Consider the following 23,231-nt stretch of genomic DNA (forward strand, 5'->3'; position numbering starts at 1 on the left):
TCTATTTTGACGTAAAGAAGAAATACCCAACTGCTTTAGAAAAGTTGAAAACGCTAAACGTCATTTCAAAGTTCAACATCTCAAAAACGGCTGAACCAAATTTCATTTAATATGTATGTATCAGCGGCACAAAATTTAGCCCACCCTTCATACAAAATTACCGATTCTGCATACATTTGAGGGCCAGATTTTTTGCCGCTCAGTATAGCTAATAACTACAACTACCGCATGGAAACTCGCCTTCACATAAAAAAATCGCATTGACATAGGTTCATCCGTTTGAGAGTTGTGTTACCACAGACAGACAGATTTTAGCGTCAAACTTCTCACATCCCTGTCCCTGTGCACTGTGATATATTCTCGAGAGTCAGCTACCTACATAATAAATTTACTCTTCGACTAAATCCGAATGTCTTAGCGAGAAGGAGTAAAACACATATAATAACATTCACGAACTTTGGCATACCACAAAAAATTAAAGACTTTTAGGACAGGCTTATTATGGCAGTTCTCTATGCACGGACATGTGATAAACGTTCAACGGATGTCTAAGTTTTAATGGTAACACGGCTCTATCAAGGCATGAGATTAAGGCCACGTACGCACTATGCGGTTAGGCGTTCGGTTTAAGCGTGCCATCCCTCTTCAAAGTATCGCTTGAGAAAGAGATAGTGCGCTCAATGGTTAGCCGCATAGTGTTTACGTAGCGTAAGCGTGAGAGAAAATGAAATGCGAGTAATTTCCGAGTGGAAAAAATCCGGGAACCAACGAATAGATAGTTAATCAGGGTTCCGGGATGCTAATCCTGGCTTAGGGTCGCGTTCTGTAAGTTTCCGTTTCACCCGGAGATACGGGACTGGAGCTTATTTTGGATGCTTAATGACGTTTTTTGTTCTGGACTTCGTATTTTTTTATGTAACCTAGTTTGATGAGATAGATGATAGATACATAGAAATTTTTGTTGATTGACAAAGACAGGAGTTAAATTGTTAAAAAAAAACCTTTTATATTTTTGTTTTAAGCAAAACAGCGCTGATATTTTATCGTGCCATAATTGTAAAAAACTTATCTAACTAACCAAACCCTTGGGGGTTTTGGTGGCTAACGGTTTGACCAATGGCCTCTCGAACAAAGGATCGTGGGGCCAATACTGGCTCGCGAATCATCATCATCATCATCAGCCAGAAGACGTCCACTGCTGAACAAATACCTGCCCCCTAACGCCACAATGAACGACCACTCGCCACTTACATCCACCGGTTGCCCGCAATTCTCACGATGTTGTCAGTCCACCTAATGGGAGGCCTGCCAATGCTTCGTCTTCGGCTCGCAAATAAGTTATTCTAAATTTTAGTGCGAAATTACATTTCACATTTAACACTAGCTTAATGGTGATGAAGTTCCCAATCCACACTGGATAACGTTAAAATATAAATAAAAAATTGACAAAAATACTCGTCTAATTTGTACGTTTAGCGCTAAATCTCTTGCTGCAGCAATTCTCTTCTTCAAATTTACCTACATAATATACATTACAATATGTATAAGTATAATTAAGTATGTACGCGTCGAAGACAAAAACATACGTCTCTCTCTAACTAGTTGGCCTATGCGAAAGGGATGATTTAAGTCCAAGATAAATGCCAGAGCACCAGAGCCATTGAAAACAAACTCAAAGTAAATGTTGCTTCAAGCGCATGTTGCGAGCGTATCTCCTTAATCTTCACGATTAAGATTTATTCATGACTTACGTACGAACTTGTCCAAGTCATATTTATTCCTCATTTTATATCACACTTCAGAAACTTTACTAATATCAGACGTGTTTCTGTTTGCTTTTATTGTTGACTTTTCATGCATAACATACTATGATCACGACAGAAAACAAAAACGTTTTCACCTCAGCAGCTCAAACAGGCAGTTTTTGCTATGAAAAATCAGTGAGCAAAATCGTATTTGCCGCTTGTTTTTTTTTCTAATAAAATCGTTTCGTATAGGTACTGCCTATTTCTTAAAGTTAGATCAAATATTTGTTAAATTGAATGAATTCGCAAGTAGTCTAAGTATTTATATTTATATTCATGTTTCAAACAAAATAAATCCTAATAAAATCATATTTAAAGGTTTATTTTTATAAAAAAAATATACGTGTATTGTTCCACCTTTTTAATGACCGAAAGATGAGGTTTTTTGCAGTATTAAAAAGTATGATGTTACGAGTATGAGATTTGTATCGTACCTACTGGATACTTTTTCGTTCCATATACAAAACCTGTCTAGTGTCTACTTACCGGAGACTTTTGATCGTTGTCTGGCATTCTTAGGTGACTTTTTAAAGATGCAATGGTGACTGTATGAATCATTTTTGAGAAAAAGTTTTAAATATGAATATGATTAAGTAAGTACTATATTTATTTCTTAATAATCGGATTATATTTTAAAGTTTTTGATATTTTTGTCTAATATAAGTGGTTTTATTTTAACCTTTAATTTAAATGTTCTCCCTGCTCAGGTGAAAAGTTGTATGTGTCACACGAGACCAAAGTTTTTTTGCATCTCTTGTGTTTGAATCCCTCGCTGATCTCAGGATTCTAACCTAGAATCACTCGCTATCGCTCGTGATTCAATTGTAATATCCTTCGCTTACTCGGGATTCAAAATCAACACTCGCACCAAAAAACTTCTTTGCTCTCTTGTTGCACAAATAACTATTTTCCTTCTAAAATGAGAAAAAAAAGGTCTTGAATCAGCAAACTTTATTTTCCGATTCGCTACAAAACTTAAGCCCTAAACGCAAACACTTTTCGCCACCGTTCTTTCCGAACAGCTTCTCGTGTATAAAGTATAGTTATATATAAATGTATGTGTGTCCCCGTCGCGACCAATTTCCGTTGCGTTTGTTTCCCTTTTTCCAGGACAAAAACGTGACCGGCATAAACTCATCACTCAACCCCGCCCAGCATTACTAAACATTGTGTTCAAAAATTGACGTTTTTACGCGCAAACGCAGCACTGAAGGTGTAACCTTTATGGGGAAGGAAATTACCTATTACACGCTTTGATGGGCGCCGTGTTACTCAGCGTTACTTTACGCTATTACTGACAATTACAACCGTACCATATTTCATATTTAGGAGCCACTAACTTTTTACTCTGCGTTGTTCGTACAAGGTTCGTTTTTGGGTAATATAAGGACGGAACTAAGAACTTTATCACAGTGAGTTAGCGAATTATGTATTATGTTACGTTGTAGGTAGATAGGCATGTAAACACAAAATGAAAAGGGCTTTGATATATTACCGGCCTCGGTAGGCGACAAGATAAAATTTTGGATGGTATTATACTTTTAGAATAGATAAAAAATGTATGGACTCACAATAGAAATAAAAAAATCTTTTTAACTAAGGATTTTTTTTGTTTATTTTTGTTCGGTTCTAGTATTGTCAAATGAAAATTATTTGACACAGTCTTTTACAGAATTGGAGTTCCCTAGTAGAAAAGTCTACAACACTATGTTACTTTGTTTTTTACCAAATTATACTCACGGTTTTTCTTTAGAATTTAAGTTCTAAGCGTTGTTTTCATAGAACTTGTATTTTACTAAGTGAATAAACTGGATTTATTCTTGTGTAAAATCAAATTTAAATTGTTATCTGGAAGTTGCGAACTCTTAAGTACCTCACTGACAGTTTTTTGCACTACTCATTGTGGGTTCAGGTCCATTATACGTTGAGAGTCACTTCAAACCTCTTGATAAATCACTGCTTCAGTTGACAAAGGTTCTACGTTACATAATTGATTGCTATTAATATAAATAAACTGTACGTCTTTAACAGTAAGGTTTCATTTTCAATGCCTTAGATCATCGAGCCCGGGAAAACGGGGATCCAAATGAATACGAAGCCATTCATAAATCACTGAAGGAACATTTTCAATTTCAAGTGCATCTCTCTGGAACCGCTGTCGCAATGAATAAAATAAAAGCCAGTGAAAGACTCGCAAATAAAACAGCTGATCATTAACTTTGACGACCAAGAATTCAATTAATTTATTTACTAGCTGTTGCTCGCAATTTCTTTTGCGTACGTATAAAATACTTACCTATCTGAAAGATTTAGCTACATGTCCACTGGAAGTGAATACGTTTGCGGTCGAGTTCCAAACTTACACTTGCCTTCCCGCCTAATAACGCGCGCTCTTATGCTAAATAAATTATGGTATAAAATATACCTAAACATGAAAGATTCCGTATAAAATACGAAATCCTTAGAAAAATATGACTTATTTTTTTCGCAATGGCTACGGAACCCTATTTTGGGCGTGTCCGACACACTTTTGGCCAGTTTTTTCTTGCAGAGAAGCATGTAATGAGTTGCCAACTCTGAGGCGGAATCTTCCATTTGACGTGCAAAGTAATATGAAACTTTTACAAATTGTAACAATAAAAACGCTACGTCCCAACTCCGACACAAAAGAAAATAACCATCGAGCTTACAAATGATGAATTGTTGGCATGACGAATTGCTAATGTATTTCGTGAACTGTAATTTTAAGAAAATTAATCAAGCAGATTTTGACGTTTGTTGCCGTGTTGTTACTGGGTAAAGCCAATTTAAAATATTTATAAAATTAAATAGGTACTTGAAAAGGAGCTAAAGAAATAATATACAAATATACCCATAAAGCGGAAAGTTCCTTTTCCTTATAAAGAGTCCATTTACAATATTTGGAAATTTACCTGATTTATTTAGAAACAAACAAATAATTATATACAATAATTAACAGAAATAAATAAAAAACCGGCCAAGAGCGTGTCGGATACGCCCGAAATAGGGTTCCGTAGCCATTACAAAAAATTTAAGTAATAATTTTCTAAGGATTTCGTATTTTGTACGTAATATTCCAAGTTTAGGTATATTTTATACCCTAGGCTGCTATTTAATCTTAAACTACTAATAATTCTCAAGAAAATTTAATCGTTATAGTTTTCCTTGTAAGTTTGATATACTTACTACCATCCTGAATTTTTTCAAATTTTTCCACCCACCGGTTTAGATTTTAGAGGGGGGGGGGGCGCTCGATTTAAATGAAAATTTGCAATTTTAAGTTGAATATTTTGCATCGCATCACTGAATAGAAAAATAGTTTTAGCAACCCCCTAATGGTTTTAAAAGACATATCCAACGATACCCCACACTACAAGGTTAAATGAGAAAAAAAAATCACCCCCACTTTACGCATATGGGAGGTACTCTAAAAAATTTTTTTATTTTACTACCTATTTTGTCGGCATAGTGTACATATTCGTGCAAAATTGCAGCTTTCTAGCATTGATAGTCCCTGAGCAAAGCCGCGGACGGACAGACAGACATGGCGAAACTACAAGGGTTCCGTTTTTGCCATTTTGGCTACGGAACCCTAAAAAGAACTAAAAGTAACTTACTCTAATCCTAAAAATCTATATTTACAAAATTAAATATCACCCAAGTAGGTGATAGGTGATAGGTAGGTGGTGGTAGGTAGGGTTGTGTTCTCTGTACTGTTTACTGTATTGGTGTGCAATAAAGAGTTATTGTATTGTATTGTAGGTATTAGGTACCCGTATTACCCCTCTGTTAAATAATCTTTGCTAACTGCGGTTGTGTGACATAACATGACAGCGTACTAGGGTTGACAAATTGTTTTCGTTTTAGTAATGTTTTCTACGCCCCAGCTTCGCACCTCTGAGTTTTTCGAAAATTCATGTACAAAATTACATTTGAAATTTGCCACGAGCTTTGTGAGGAAACCTGCACAAACCTGCGAAGCAATTCATTGCTGTGTGTGAAGTTCCCAATCCGAACTGGGCCTGCGTGGAAACTACGGCCCAAGCCCTCTCATTCTGATAGGATGCCTGTGCCCGGCAGTGGGACGTATATAGGCTGGGATGATGATGTGATTTTACAGGTTCTTTTGTAACACGTTGTGTAAACTAATACCGGGAGTACACATGCGTATACTTTTCACATTTTTGGGCAAGTAACTGCCGCATGTACGCCAAACTACATACAAAAATGAATATGACACAAGCAAGAAAATATGCAACCTAAAGGCACTTGTATTCTTGCCTTTAATAATGGTTCATAATAAATATTGAACTAAAGACACTAAATGAAGATACTTTCAAAATGCAAAGGGCAGATTGTGCAGATTATATAAAATCTCAAAGGAAACTGTAATGCGATAGAAGGTATCCCAACAAAAACAAGCTGTAAAAAATGTGCCAAGTCTCGATTGACACGAGTCATGAGATTTTATATAATCTGCACAATCTGCCCTTTGCATTTTGAAAGTATCTTTATTTAGGACTTTTTGCATAAAAAGTTGTGAAATCTCACATGCAGCCAAGCCTAGGAGATGGATATTAAGAAAATGAGTCACTTTGTCTAATATCTGGCCCATTGTGGAATTTATTATGACTTGTGCCGTTATAATTACAAATTTTACCTAATGGTTTCTTACATAATAGATAAGGACGTGGGCAACCGAGCTTTGCTCGGGCTAAAACTCGTTAATTAGCGTTTTCCCAGAGATAAGACCAAGCTAGATCGATTTTTCATCCCCGAAAACCCCTACATAACAAATTTCAAGATTGGTTTTTTGTTAAAAATAACAAAAAAATTGGAATTGAAATAAAAAATACAGAAAGATTCCAAAAAAAACCAATCTTAATTAACGATATCTCTTGTCCGGGTGAGCGGTTAGTTCCGATGGAGTGCCGAAAAGTTTCTCGATGAGGGCTACGGCATAGATGTCGCTAGTGTCGCTGCTTAAGTGGCTAAATAAGAAACAACACAAGCTGAGATATGAGGTGCATAGGAGAAATTCGTGGCTGTATCGTTGTCCAGCGGTGGTGTAGCGGTACAGCACACGGCACGGAATGCCGAGGACCTGGGTTCGATTCCCAGCGCTGGTCTTATTTTTCTGGTTTTTCTGTGCATCTATATTTCAGTTTGTATTTTCGATATAACAAATTTCGTTGAATTCGAGATCCCCGAAATATATTTATATACATATATACAAGAATTGCTCGTTTAAAGGTATAAGATAACAACAATGTGTAAATACCAGTTCGCCTTGCGCTTAACTTGGCGGGGCACTATACCGTGCCCCAGATCCCATATCTGCTGGTACGGTCCGCTCGCTATCATGCACAATAGACACACTCGGCTGCGAGTCAATCGGCTTTCGCTCAAGGATCGGGAAGTTCCTAAAGGTCACGAGCTTACGTGAGCTTTGAGATATGGAGAATTTTGTTCAACATTACCTTTTAAAGAATTGTGTACGAGAATAAATGTGGAACTTTTATTATAGAACCAACTTAATATGCATTTTCGGACAGTAATCTAAATACTGGGTACTTACTAATTACCTTTTACAGATTTTAAGGCAACATGCCGCCGGTGGGTAGTGAAGTTATTATTCCTTTTACAATTTATACATATTGAAAATCTACGATAATTGTCGATTTTGCTCATTTTATTTTTTATTTCATCGCATTATTTTAATAGAAAAAAACTTTTACAACTTTTTATTTTTCATTTAAGGTTTTGTTATTTTAACTCAAGTTTTAATTCAAATAAAAACATTTTTGTTCTACGAAAATTGTTTTGTTTTTATTAACAAGCACTTGTGGCTGAACAAAATAAGAATTGAGTAATGGTAAGTAATATAGATGAATTAGTTAAGGCAATCTACCAAAGTTTTTGTATATTTTCGCGGGCAAACTGTTCTTAAATTCTCGATTCCCGCCAGAGTCAAACTACCCGAAAGTGTCATAAACGTTTGTATCTGTCCCTAGTTCCGTCTCTGGTGGGTTGTTCATGGGCTATGTTGCGAGACAAATAGTAATAGCATTTTAGACCGATCATAACGATTTTATTGACGTCTGGTTTTTTCACTAGAACGTTTTAGGGAAAAAGTGTCTTTTCTGCTTTTTTATTATTCGACTGGATGGAAAACGAGCAAGTGGGTCTTCTGATGGTAAGAGATCACCACCGCCCATAAACATCATTTATAAATATTTACATAAGTATTATAATATTCGGATAAATCGAATGATTCCAAAAAAATATCATCAGAAGTGGTCAGAACTTAAGCCTTATAAAACAAATTAAAGGAAAATAACTGATCCACAAAAATTATTAGACAAGGACTTCTTTTCTAATGACTATGAAATAAAATGTATTTATGCTTGATTTTAAATTTGAAAGGAACCCTCGGCGCTTGAGCACTTGGTTCTTAATTATGGTCTCCAATAAACAGATAACTGGTAATCTACATACAAACACATTATAGGCTACATACAGATACACTTTATTGTATTTTCAGTCCAAAATTGTCCCTGAAATCTTAATTTACTTAATTAATAAAGGAAATAAAGTGCAGGAAGAAAAAGAACAATGTTTTTACCCGCGGAGGCTACGCAGTTTGAACGATCCCTTTGTCATTCGATTCATAGGTACGAGTAAGAAGCGGCAAGAAGTTTTCTTTGGGGAACAATAAACATGGTACCTACTATGATTCACATTGATATATTTTTTATTTGGCGGCCTAAGTGTCTCAGTGCTGTAAGGACTGTTCTTTGGATTCTCGTAACTTTCAAGTCTCATTATTTATACACATAGATTCCAAATCTGTATATAATTCAAATGTTTATAATAATGCCATATTATTATGCATGTTATGCATTTTTTAATTATTTTAAAGGCCTCGCAAGTTGTAAAGCTGTGTTCTTATTTTATTCTTCCAAAAATTTGGCTTGCTGATAGAAACTATATAGCCATCGAACATAGGAATCTTCCATGACTGTTTTAGTACGTAGGTACTTAATAATAATTCATATATGAGAACTAGCTAAGTCAGATCTTAGGCTTCAATATATTATCCTAAGTTATAAGATGAAATGTAATTTTCAGTTGTTATAAAATATTTTATATTCTTATAAATAAATTTCAGGACTGACCATTGAACTTGGCACCCATTTAGAACTCAATTTTTTTTTCTTTAAAGTCATCAATCAAGGCATTTATGTATATCAAAATATTGAACTTGGCTCTCCTTTCACATTTATGTTTTGATGGGATTATAAATATCCGCAACAAGAAACGTCATTTTTTATGAATAAATTGTAAAATAACATGCAATAATGATAGTACCAATATCGGAGTAGGTTATATACTTTTATATATGAACGTGAAGGTTTAACCCTAGCCTCATCCACGGGCAGATTCAATTTTGAAATATAACGGTTTTTTTGCAATTTGCATCAATTTCAAATGCCATCCGCTCAAAACTTAACTCCAGACGTACTCCATAACAAGCGTACGTTCTCTCTCATAAATAATGGCCTATATTACGAATTTTTCCTTGAGTTATGTAAATAGGCCGGGAAATTCTTTGTTGTTCTTTGGCCACGTTTGCTGTCACCATGTGTTCAGATTTGTGTGTAATACGTCTACGTCGAATCAATTTGTTCGAATTCGCGAACACTCGTTGTATTAATCGTGATACGAGTTTCTTTTGTGTATGTTTTAACGGAGATTACCTACAGTACACTAATTAGTTTTGCTACTTACATACAAACAATGTATATGATTTTCTATTTAGTAAATTACCTAGTTAAGTAACATATTAACTTCGAAAGACGGCTCAGCCCATTGATAGAGACGATCTGATAATTAACTTTTAGGACAAATGTAAACAAAACAATAGATAATAGACCATAATATTAACTAAGCCGTGGTGGCGGCCTAGTATCTACAGGGAGTCTCTGACCATTGGGTTTTAAATCCAAGGTTTGATTCTACTCGCAAAACTGAGCTACTTTTGTTCTGCAACTTTTTAAAAATATGATCATTGTTAATTTCATATTTTTCATACAGATTAAATGTAATTTTCAATGTATGCGAAACAATACTTTGACGGCACATTGATAAATGTTTATTTTAGAGATGTCAAATAAATGTCAAAAATTATTTAAAGGTTTGGGTACCAAGAGACAGCGATATCACCGCCATGTCCGATACACTTTTTTTCTTTTTTTTTTTTTAATTTATTTATATATTCAAATTACAACTTAGGTACTACACATTATATATTCTCGCCAAACTGCTACGTTTGATGGCGAGACTGCTACGTTTGACTGATTTAGCGATTAAACTTTGAGGATCAATAAATGTTCTAAATTTAAGTTTTTGAAACTATTACAAAACACAGGTAGCTTAGTTTAGTGTGTAGAATCGAACCTTGAATTTAAAACCCCATGATCAGAGACATCCTGTATATCTATGGTATCTATGGTATTTTAAGCAGTGCATCGTGTGTTCAAACACGCTCGCACTCCCTTCGAAATTTCCCACGAGCTTTACGGTGTTAAGGAAAACATCGTGACAAACCTGCGAATTGAATGGTGTGTGTGAAGTTCTTATTTAATCCGCACTGGGCTCGCGTGGGAACTACTTACGGCCTAAGACCTCTCATTCTAAGAGGAGGCCTGTGCCCAGCAGTGGGACGTATATAGGCTGGGATGATGATGATGAGACCATAACATGAATATCGATGCAAATACATTGTTGTGTCGACATCGGTAACGGTTTAATCAAGTGAGATCAGAAGCTACTCCCCCGGGCGCAGAACAAGATGGATGTGGCTGTCTTTACTTCTCTTTGTAGATAATAGTACATTGTAACTTCTGTACCCAGTTGACCTATTTACTACGGATGATATGATTTCGTGAAAGGTCCCTCCGGACCGCTATCATTGGCTTGTTAACCAAGCAGCAGTGATTCAGCTGTTGTGTTACGCAGTCCAGAATAAGACAGCCGAATGAAACTATATATACTATATATATACTAATTTTATTTTAATCAATAACAAAAAGGTCAGATAAATGGTACAATACAAAATACGCTCAGTCAAATAAACCACCCCGCGTCATACCAGGCGTCAAGGTGCCAAGACAGTCAAATGAAATTACAGGCACATGGGGTATTCTATTATAGCACTCTAAGATAGTTTTTTTAACAATAAATTTTATTTCATTAAATAACAAATAGGTCGGATAAATATAATACAAAATACGCTTAGTCATATAAATTGAGTATGTGTCCACGCATCTTCCATCATAATCTTTACTTTCTATCAGGTGAAACAGGTATTTCTAAAGATTTATAAAACAACAATTTATTAAAAGCACTGCAGGTCGTTGTGCGTAATTGTTTTCTTTTCTATAAATAAATATTAATAAGTATAATATTTATTTGACTGTATCGGATACTTTCTTACGCTTCGATGCATTGGAAGTCAGCGGAGTGGATCAGTTTCAGTACCCTTTCTCTAAATGAGGTGGAAAAAGGTTGTTTCCACTGATGTACGTAATGTGAATTTAAAATTTCTCGTTATCCTTTCATGGTTCTATTTTTACGAAATGTAATATAATATGCATACTCACTCACTCGCTAACTTTTAAAAAGTAGCATACAGAGGATCACGAAAGAAATGTTTACACAATTCAGGGGTGAAATAACTAAATTTTGACATGCAGATAGATACTAACTTATACTTACTACCAGGGCGCAATGACCCAAAGTGGGTTTTGGCCTCCAACACCAGATTATGCCACGCTTTGAGATTTGTTAGTGCTTAAAGTCTCCTGTCAGGCGCCGTCGCCAAAAGGTCTCATTCTTGATCTTCGTCCATCCAGTTCCATTGTTGTCACCTACATATAAGAATCAAATCTTACTAGTATGTGTTTTATTGAATTGAAAGAAAGAAAGAAATTGAATACAGAATGCCGAAATATGTCGAATACTGAGTGCCTATTTTTACCAGCTTATTGGTTCCGCTTCGCTACAGCTGTGTGTCGCGAACTTATCTGAAGCATGATTTCGCAATGCCGTTTTAGCAGTCCGTCGCCATGTACTGTCAACATTTTTCCAATGTCAGGAAGAATATGACACATGGCCCATGATTTATCATTATAATCTGACCATTTTAGGTAGATTACCTAGCTTGTCTACAGGTACGTATCCGAAGGTAGGCATGTTGGATACAATAGATAGACAAGACATTAAAGCTCATTTTGTAGTGCGGAAAACCATCGTGCGTGTTTTATAAGGGCCAAAGTGCAAAGTTTTATGATCTTACTTTTTTGGAGTATCAATTTTTGTGGTAGTGCCACTTGTTCAAAGCACTGATTGAGTTACTTTCGGTTCTGCTCTGATGTATAATAGACCTGGGAACATACATTATTTTAGTTTCGCTATGGCTGTCTCCGTCAAATTCCCATGGAAATGGGACCAGAACTCAGCGCCTGGCACAACCAAAACACCAGAATAGCCTCCACCAGCAATCACCGTCCTGCGTGCTATTCCCCTACACCACCGCTGCACAGCTTTCCAGTAGCTTGCTTGCCGCATAAGTAGCGATCGTCGAATAAGCAACCTGAGTATAGCTTGAAATTCGTGTCCAGATTGTACACAGTACTGGCTAAAGAACTAACTCTTACTTCAGGGCAATGCAGTGGGTTTTCCAAAAGATTCCAAAAAATATTACAAATGAGGCGGATCAAAATTCAGACTTATCCCTCCAACTGGATAAGAATAAAATAAAGGCGTATGGCTGATAAAAATAGATTATACACATGGACACTGAATTTGGACATATGCCTATCCAGCCAAAATGCGCATCAGCCTTCAAATAGCGCAACCTGACTGTGTTACAGTTACATAGGTGCTGTAAAACTTATGATGCTATATACAATCACTATTTACATATTACATAATGTCTGTTTGTTTAGAAAAAAATATTTAAACCTCGTTGAGTTTCGTGCGATTTTTTAGTAGAGTGCAGCCGAACCTGATATCTCTAACTTAATTTTTTTACATTCAAAGTGCTCCTTGTATAGCAGTAAATTGAATAAAGATACAATTAATGCTTTTCATTTGACTTGATACAAGAGACATAGTACATAACATCGCCACGCCTGTATTCCCAAATGGGGTAGGCAGGGCACACGAAACGTTACCGCTTTGGAGCCACTTTTAGTAATTTTAGGTACAACCAACAACAACAACAACAAGAGAAAGTTTTATAGAAATAAGTTATAAATCTAGCAATACCCTCCGGCTCGGCAGGGGTACAGTTTTGGGAAAAAGGAGGTGAGAATGTGTTACCATTTTTGATTTTATAGTTTCTTTAGTTTTGGCCTTTTGTTTTTTAAGTTGCAGTCATAAAATAATAATAAGTGATTGATCAACGATCACGGACGATAATATAGCGCAAGCTACACAATATTTCTCGTCCTTCTAAACAAGAAAGTAGCACCACAACCATCAAACTTTAGATTAACACAGATAAAGTGAATTATTGACACATTTTTCATTTCTAATTTTGACCACGGTCTCTTGTTTCCTACTCTTAAATGCGATAGAACGCGCTCGTATACGCAAAGTACTTAAACTCATTAGACCGTAGTGAAACAAATGCCTCAGAGGTGATTAGAGCCGGATGAGGTCCCGGGGAGTGGGGGAGAATTACGCTCCCGCCGCCATTATTTAAGGTTTAGAATATCTGTTCAGGAAGGTTAGTTAGTTGTTCGCAGCAATGTATCGTGGGAGACTGAGTAGTGCAGACTATAACGTATTAGGGCACATCAGCGATAGGCTGTATTACTGACATCGGCCACTTACTCCAGCGCTTCTTAGATTGTGGCCAAGAGCACAGGCTCATACATCCGTAATATGTAAAGGACCCCATATACGGTACGATTCGTCTGTACGATCGATCTGATGGAAATCGTGACGATTGATCGTAAAGAGTACACTGTCGATTCATCGTAACGATATTCATGATTGCATGGGATTTTGTTGCGATCTCCGACGTCGTCTTCGATTAAGTAAATAACCCTTAAAGGACCTTAAAGCTTCAGACCTTCAAACGTCGTCTTCTTCAGACGTCGCTTAACATATGATGATTTACTTCATCGATTAGTGTTTAATGTACTACAATCCACCAAAATCCACTAAAATCCAAAAAACTACAACCATACACATACCCATTTTTTTAGCAGATGGTTGGGTTTGTTTGACTGAAATGTAAAAGATTTTTATAGATTTTCAAATCGCGGTTAACATAGGCCGATGCTTAAAGTGTACGGCATAGGGGTGACCTGTTTATTCTAACAAAACAAACAGAGACAGCATCACAGATATCAGTCGCCTTAAATATCAATGAGTGGCGAAACTGGTCCTATTTGCAGTGCTTCTGAGTTCTTTAAATCTCATTTAGTCATACCAAGAGCTCCTGAGCTACGTGACGACCTATTCATTGGCTGCCAATAAAATACGAGATGCTTTTGAAAGGCGCATGCATGCCTCTTTGATGCCTCCGGATCGGAATCCCCTTGGCATATAAGTAGATCCAGCTTAGTCCTGATTGGTTCAGTCGAGTTTAAGCTTCAAGAGAACCGCACGTCTAAAACTCTTAAAATTTTGTCGTCGTGCTTTTACCGCCCAGTGTAAAAATCAGTGAACGCAATAGTCTCTTCAGGGTATTTTCCATCTCATTTCCAGTTGTGAACTCGTTTCATTCCCAGGTGAGTTTGATTGTAGAAATAATTAAATTTGTTGTTATCTTGAAAACGATCGGAGAGGTGACTGTGGGAAACAGCGCAGTGTTTGAATAGGACATCGAAAACTATTAAAAACTGAAGAGCAAAGCGACGGGCGCCGAGTGCAGATAACAAGTTGGTAACTTTGCGCAGCGCTCGTCCCATCTGATATTGGGATTTACGGAATCGCCTCTGAAACTCCGCTTGTATTTCCGTACTCTCGAAACTTTTGAAGAAAATAAAGTACACTAAACGTTTATGGCCTTACCTTTCCCCTTAATTTACTTGGTTCTGCTTGCTGTCATATTTAAGATAATTGTAATATATATTTTGTTTATAAAAAATGACTTTCTGCCAAGTTTCGTGCGGCGTATTCTTCTTGGCAATAATGGGGTTTCCGAAAGCGCTGGTAGTATAAAGAGGTGACATGTAAAAGAGTCGTTTGCGGCCTACTTATAGAACAAAAATTTTGATTGTGAGATTGTGACCCCAAAAACACGTCTTTGAACGAACACGTCTTGGTTTTTGTGCTACCGTGGTTAATTTAGAAACTTTGTGTATCCATCCGTACTAATATTATAATACGAGAGTAACTATATCTGTCCGTTTGTATTTGTATTGTATTTAAAGGATTTACATAAATAAATTACACCAATAAACTTAAAATTATACATAATCGTCATGAGTAAAAAAAAACAACAAGTAAGTCCATGAGAAGGAAAGAAAAATGTAGAATATAAATCTTAAGATTAGGTACAATCTAAAATAACTATCAGAATGTTAATATTCATGTTACGCGTTGTGTCTTTAATCAGATTTTTTATATTAATTCTAAGCCATATTATTATTAATAAAGAATGAATCTGTGTCCCCGTCCTTTTGCATAATTGGATGGCTCTTCAGAAAAGAATATCGTCTTATCTGGCGTCTCAAGAAAACTTTCACTTTGTCTTTCACTTATTTCAGAAGGAGCGAACATTCCGATGAATATTGTATAATATACTTTATGAATAATATTTTAACACAGGTGCATTTTCACGGTTTTAAGATGCAAATCTTATTAATGATTATCTTTGCATATAAATAGTAACGTGACTAGTTTATTGACTGACAGATAGGGCGCAAAGTAAACCACTGATACATTACTTTACGTAGTAATTATGAATAAAGCCCGTTTTTTTTGGGTTTAACTTGCCTTAAGGGCTAATGACACCAGATGCCTGCTTTTATTTACTTGATTTTAGTGTTTAAGTTCAAATTCATTTATTTCGTCAACATAGGTAAACTTAGGGTTCGATTATGAGGGCCGGGTTAGATGTTTGTGTGAATGATACGAATGTTTGATCTCGGGTTTTGGATGTTAATTATGTATTTATTTATATAAGTATGTTTATCCGTTGCCTAGTACCCATAGTACAAGCTATGCTTAGTTTGGGACTAGGTCAATTGGTGTCTAGTGTCCCATGCTACGAACGTCCCATGATCTTTATTAATTTAATGAAATAAAAATCGATACTTGTTCAGAGGATCTTTATGGAATTGACTTTTTAAATGGGTGATCAGTTACAATCCGATTTGGTAGCCGCTCCTGTGACCCACTTTAAAGGCAATTAGGTTACATTTTGAGATGTTTTGGATGATGAAGATGGTTTAACATGGTATTCCAACAATATAACATGGTAGTCAACATGATAATTTAGCTACTTTTATATTTTCATAGCTACTTTTCGTCTGTCACGTTTATGAAGTGGAGGCCAGCCCTTCTGTCAATTAATCGTTACTTAGAACCTCTGTTGATCGCAATGAAAATAAAACGTCTACTTCGTTTATTTTTATAGCAATCAATAAAAAAGTGAGTACCAATCAACTGCATCAAGTAACAGTACAAAAGTATTTAAGTATTCCGAATACTTATATACCCGTATTTTTGTCGCAGGGTTAGTAAAGTTCAGTAATTTTAATACTTATTTATGCTCGACTACTACGGCAAAACCAAATGAAATGTTTGATTTTACTTTAGCAGAGTGGGTATTGTATATTTTTATTTACGTATGTTTCATCGAAGCTTGTGAAACTAGTCATCTAATATTGATAAATAAGAATTAATCGATTTGATACCTTATTATAATATATTCAAGGCGACATTTATCTGCCAAGTGTCACAACACAAAAATTTTTTTTTCAAGTCGTACAAAGAAACACTTCTATCATGTATTTTTTTTTCTGAGTTGTGAAACTATCCAACTAAAGCAGCGAAGTATCTTTTTATTTTTTATTTCAATCAGTTTCATTTGCCCCATTTACCTTTATGTGCATTATAATGAGAGGTGAAATTAGTCATGAGCCATGATGCAGTGAATACGGCACTACTTATAAATAATTGTCGTCTCCCTCATTCCGTAAAATAGACTTCGCCGAGAGCACATGTTTTATATGTGACCTATTTTGTGAGTACCTTCAGAAAATTCATATGAAACCACATAGAGCGTTAAGAAAAGTCACTTGAGGATAATTGCGAATTCTATATTATGCTCTAGTTCGCATTAAATTATACATCTTGTTAGTTTTACAACAACATTATAAATTTTCAGTTTTTTCCTTTAAAATCTCCCTGTTAGCCAATGTCTCAATTATAGTTCATCGGGTAGTACCCTATAGTTTCTGATTTACTTTAAAGTGTGGCTAGACTTGACCAACTAACGGACAATGAAGTAGAGGGTTCCGTTTTTTAATCCTAAAAATTAAGCTAATTCCAGGATGATCTACTATCTAGAAAACACATTTTTGACAAAGAAATACACCCTGCTCTGCGCAACGGTCCCCCACATAAGAGTTCTTAAGTATAGTCCCAACGCGGATCCAACGCATGTTTCCCTGTTTAGTAGAAACTTTAAAATCTTTCTTTATTTTCCTTCGGTGAATAAATGAAAAGGGATCAGAATAAAAATATAAACAAATCAATCAAGCCAACCGTTGTAACCCCGTCAGTTCTCAACCGCGATTGCAATCGCCCCGAGGCGGGTTCTACCTTATAAGCTGTCGATTTTAAGTAAGATATCGGATCCGGAGATTATGTAAGCTCAAGAAAAACATGAATACAAAAAGCCATATAAGCAGGAATCGGTCTCTGTAGCAAAAAGGTCTGTAATTGCTGTGAATATTGTTATCGAATTTGTGTTTGTTGAAGGTATGTTTGAATTGAATATTAAACTCAAACCCAAACTTTATTTTAAAGGAAATACATATTTATTATACGTTAATTTGTTAGTTACTTCTTAACAGAAAACAGAAGATTTGGCCAACAGAATTTCCTTTGAAAACCGTTCCTTTTAATTAAATGCCAAGGATAACCTCGGTATTTAATTTAATAGGTGGGTAATTACTCGATTATTAATAAAGTTATTCAAAATCCTTAAAAAATTAAGATTGTAATCACAAAATTAGGTACAAAAAGTAAAGCATGGTACTGCATGCTTGAAATTGTCGTTTAATTTATCAAATTTTGAAGAAGTAAAATTTATCCCGTACCACTCATCCATGTCATAAATCATGAAACAGGTCAAAAAAATTTTTTTTCAACTTTTATCTCCCATTTTATTTCAATGAAGGCATTGTTTTGTTTCGCGACGGACGCTTGAATGAGGTATCAAAAGGGTGCCTTCATACGTTATTAGAGCTTCAATATTTATAGACCCTAAAAAGGGACAGGAGGGTTAAAATTAAAATGGCACAGCTCGGCAACGTAAACAGAAGTAACCAGGCACAGGTGGTAAAAGTAGTAAAGTTACCGTTAAATTAGGAAAAAATCAAGGGAAAGGTAAGGGGGTGTGATAATTAAGTGTAAAATAAACTGTACTGCCTAGAAACGAGACTATTTTATTGCTTATTGCCCGACGACCGAAATCGAAGCCAAAGGAATGGAGATTTTAGCACTTTTTGTTGTATATATGTTTCACAGTAGCGCAAAGATTACTCATCTGACTGTATCAAATTATGAAAGTAGGTACTTTTAGGTACGTACTATGAATTTAAGATACAAAAAATTATTCAATTACAAATTATAGTTACCTACTGTGAGCCAGCTTTATAGGGAAGTATGTTCCAATTTCACTCAAAATAAATTTCAACATCAGTAGCATGACTAGTAACAAAGTATTTGATCAAACATAAATTTCCTTAAACCTGCAATGTAATTAATATCCGCTTTCTCTTATACAGTACATAGGAATTAAGGAAATTGTACTAAAACAAAACTTCAACACAACTTTTAATCTTGTGAGCGCTCATCTCGTTTGAATTAAATATTAACCTAGCATTACACAGCTCCGAGCAATGGGACACGTCCTCTTGAGGGATTTATCTATTTACTTTAATAGATTAGATGATACATTTTAATAAATAATAAGTTTATCGTATAAAGTATTCTAAAAAACACGCTTTACTAATAAATAATTGACTAAAACGAAAAACAACTACTGTAAGCTACTCGTACTTTTAATTTTCAGTTTAACAATTTTAGTGTTAAAACTTGAAGATAGTTTTTGTGATATTCCATATTCCTAAAGGATAGTCAGTTTTGTGTAACAAAATACGTATGTACCTACCTATTATGAATCACGTTAAACAATAAATTATTGAGTTAATTTTAGTTGCTTGGGACCCAATTATTGGGTGCTCAAGTACTCAATTAAATTAACTATTTTTCATAAATTTCACGATTTTCTTACATAATAGAGCTCCATAGTCAAATGTAATAAGTCTATTTATTGTTGGAAATTTATATTTTACTACCTATTATTGCCCGGGACTCAGTCCGCGTATAGAAGTATGAAAAACAGTTTACCTCCTATTAAACTATCCTATCAAGCGGTCAAGCTGTTTCGAAGGAGTTTGATCACAAACATTTTTGACCCCAGAATTTTATATATTAGATGAAGAAATTTTAAACAGTGTTATTTTTAAACTACTCAATTATTTCGATTTATCGGGTTTGACCACGCAACTTCCTCGCATAATATATTATTATATGAAATCATTAATGTCTAAGTTTTAGAACTAAACAAACGTATCTGCAAGTCTGCTCAGGACAGTGACGCTTACAGCGATGTTTACCGTCAAGTACAAACTAACTTGATCATCCGAACAACTTACTATCTCCCAAGCTGCCGCAACTGTGTAATGTTAAAGCTACAATGTTACCATAATATAATATCCGTAAACGAGAAATTCTTGCATAGGTATTTATTTATTTACTTTGGTCGCGGGGACTTCCGAAACGGCTGTCACAATTTCAAAGAAATTTGCTATGTGTGGGGTTTTCGGGGGTGTAGAATCGATCTAGGTTGGTTTTACTCGTGTCTCTAGGAAAACGCTGCTGTTTCCGAGTTTTAGCCCGAGCGGGCTAAAATCAAATAAATATTAATTTTGTTAAATGAACTTGTGAAAGACAATTAGGTAGTAAAAACTAGTTATCTAAATTCAATTATTTAATTAGTTAACTCTGTTTATAAACACATATTTACGTGTTTATAAACAGAGTTAAACATATCTTTTATCATCGATACTCAACAGAAATGTTATTCAAAAGAAAAATCCCTCTCAATAAAGAGTGTAAGCCATTCAATATCCGAGCCAATGAATCAGCTAAACCAGGGTTTCTCAAACTTATGGCTCCACGTACCCCTGTTAAAGTTTCTAGACGACAGCGAACCCCTACCACCTTCCCCCCAAAGAAAGTAATAAAATTGACTGTTGGAGAAACTAAGTTTATTTTTATTTCAAACATCATCATAATTAAAGTGTATATTATTTATTTCAATAAAGGGTAACAAATATAGGTAAGAATCGTCTTGCCAACAAAAATACAAACTGAAACAAATAACAAACAAATAAGTAACAAATTTGGAGTTAAAAAATACAAAAAAACTGCAAAAACCAATCTTAATCATCTTGCCAGTCTTGCAGCCACCATCACGTAAACCTTGTCGCGAACCCCCTTCCGTCGAATAGCGAACCCCTAGGGGTTCGCGTACCCCACTTTGAGAAACCCTGAGCTAAACTTACCGGCGATACATAAATGAACAGCACACATTGTTCACCCGATAGCGTATTGCGCAAATGGTGGTTCCGTAGTAATAGAGCTCCGACTCCGATAAGACGGTTAAGGGTTGTTACACACTACATATGCGAGAAGCAGTAACTGAAGTATAACAGAAGCATAGGCTAATATTTGTGAACAAAACATCTGTCACTTTTGATAGTGATTGGGACTGTGTAGTCATGCAAAGTGTCGTAGTTTGGCCTTTCAACGTGTTGTTATACTGTATTTTCTTTATATAAATTACAAATATTGACGTAAGCCTAGTAGGAATAATCATTATCGAAAGAAGAAGAATGACGGTGTTAATACAGTGGCAATTATGTTTTGTTACATAAAGTTGACGATTACACACACATTGTAGCGCCCGTAGTTATTCCAATGGCTGACAGTGTATCCGAAACGTCGGTATATTTAATTTATGTGATATAAAAGGTTGAATTAGCAATAGCATAGCACATCTTATTTAATATTATGTTAGTTGTATTGCTGATCATATACTTTAGTAGAGAATTAGGCCCGTCGATGCTCCGGTAGGTTCGATGGTCGAAGCAGTAAACAGTATAAGTGATGGACCGTGAATGTCGGGAGTTCCGGAAAGGTTTGGCGTAAATAATAAAATGTTTAGCCCTTCTTGGTCCCTGCAGGCACTTACTTGAATGCGTTGCTACCACAAACAGTTTTAGATGGGCCTACGCGAGTCCCAACTGTAAATTGTGATACGTAGAAAACGGCTCTTTTGGTTTATGTATCGTTTACTACAGCAGAAAACATCGTGTTTGTTTATTTTTTTTTTTAATATTGAAGTACTTAAGTGCGATTATAGCACGAGATTTATACGTAAGGTAAGAATCCTACTAATGTAAAGTTAACAATTTTTTTTTCTTTATATCTGAACTAGTTACTCTGGCGATTTTATACTAGGTACTTACTTCTCGATTTTTCTACTGTCTACCCCGATATTATCACAAGATCAGAATGCTACACGAATTCATTCTGAACCGAAATTATAAAAAACACCCGATATAAAAAAAAAGTAAGAGCTCCAAAAGCCGATTCAATTCTATTGTTGAATACTGTTTGGACAATGTGTGCTAGACCTAACATAAACGTTGTGATAGTTTCTCTAATTGCCATCACGCCGTGCTGAACCTATTGTGTACGAATTCTAACGATGTGTTATGTCGATAGATTGCGCGAATGGAAGTGGTTGAGGATAGAATCGATGATTAACATTGAGCATTTCATTTAGACTGACAAGCGTAATGAAAAGGAATTTCCCTTATTTATTATGAATTATGAAACATAAGAGGAAAACAAGTCACTGGTAGTTACCTACATGTGTGTTTACTAAGTACTTAAATGTTTTAATGTTTTAATGTTTATTTGGGTACAAAACGGTACAATATGGCTGATTACAAATGAAACTTAGCTAATACACCAACCAGTAAAGTTACCACAGGTTAATATTACATATTACTAACCTTAGGAATAAAGTAATAACTAATAAAGTAAAGTAATAATTTAAAAATGTGACATTACTTTAAAAGACTATGGATACCTATATAGGCAGAAAACTAACATGAACATGCGAGTGTGTAACATATATAATTACTAAGTAACAATTTGATCCCTAACTAGGGACTTAAACTCTTGGAGACATGTGTTAAATATATCAACTTCAGAAAAACTGGAATTATACATTTTGCAAACTCTATTAACAAAAGAATTTCTAACATATTTAGGACGTATAAGGGGCACATGAAACAGATTATTACATGCCGAGTATTGGACGAGGTATCTATAACTCAACTTATTAAGAAGGTATGGGGAGTCAATTTTATTATTAATAATTTTATAAAGCAATATTTGGTCTTTAACTGTGCGTCGACTTTGGAGTGAAACAATACAATTAAAATTGAAAGTTTGACAATTTAGGGTGGCTTTATATTTTAAGTGCTTAATTAGTTTATTTTGAATTCGTTCTATGGAATTTATGTATACCTTATATTGTGAGTTCCAAACACTGGATGCATATTCTAAGACGGGTCTGATGAAAGAGTTAAAGAGAACCAAGATCGTAGTGACATCTTGGAATTCCTTGCCCACTCTCAATATAAAGCCAAGAAGTCGATAAGCTCTATTAGTGATATTCATGATATGATCAGAAAATAAAAGTTTACTATCTATGTAAACACCCAGGTCCCTCACAGTAGATGTCCTCTGAACCGTTTCGTTATTTAAGGTATAATTATAACTAATCAATTGTTTTTTTCTGCTGAACGAGATTACAAAACATTTTTGAACATTTAAGTGCAGATGACAATCTTTACAATATTTGGATAGGTTATTAAGATCATTTTGCATTTTATAGCAATCGTCCTAATTACTTTAAATATCTTTTTGTCGTCTGCGTACAATAAACAGCTAGTTGATCTAAGATAGGTGATAACGTCGTTAATGAAAATTATGAAAAATAGCGGG

General features: G+C 35.2%; 1 protein-coding gene across 2 annotated transcripts in view; it reads left to right on the forward strand.

Annotated features, from left to right (window-relative positions):
- Positions 1–23,231, forward strand: part of LOC141428003 (uncharacterized) — a 235,181-nt gene that overhangs the window by 64,209 nt on the left and 147,741 nt on the right. Inside the window, exon 1 of one of the 2 annotated variants that reach the window (XM_074087660.1) lies at positions 14,615–14,635. The exons of the other annotated variant lie outside the window; for it this stretch is intronic. The gene's annotated coding sequence lies outside the window, so the exon portion shown is untranslated. Of the gene's footprint in view, positions 1–14,614; positions 14,636–23,231 lie in introns of those variants that run through there. 2 annotated transcript variants of the gene reach the window in all.

Source organism: Choristoneura fumiferana, chromosome 5 (assembly GCF_025370935.1).
Source record: "Choristoneura fumiferana chromosome 5, NRCan_CFum_1, whole genome shotgun sequence".
Classification (NCBI taxonomy): Eukaryota; Metazoa; Arthropoda; class Insecta; order Lepidoptera; family Tortricidae; genus Choristoneura; species Choristoneura fumiferana.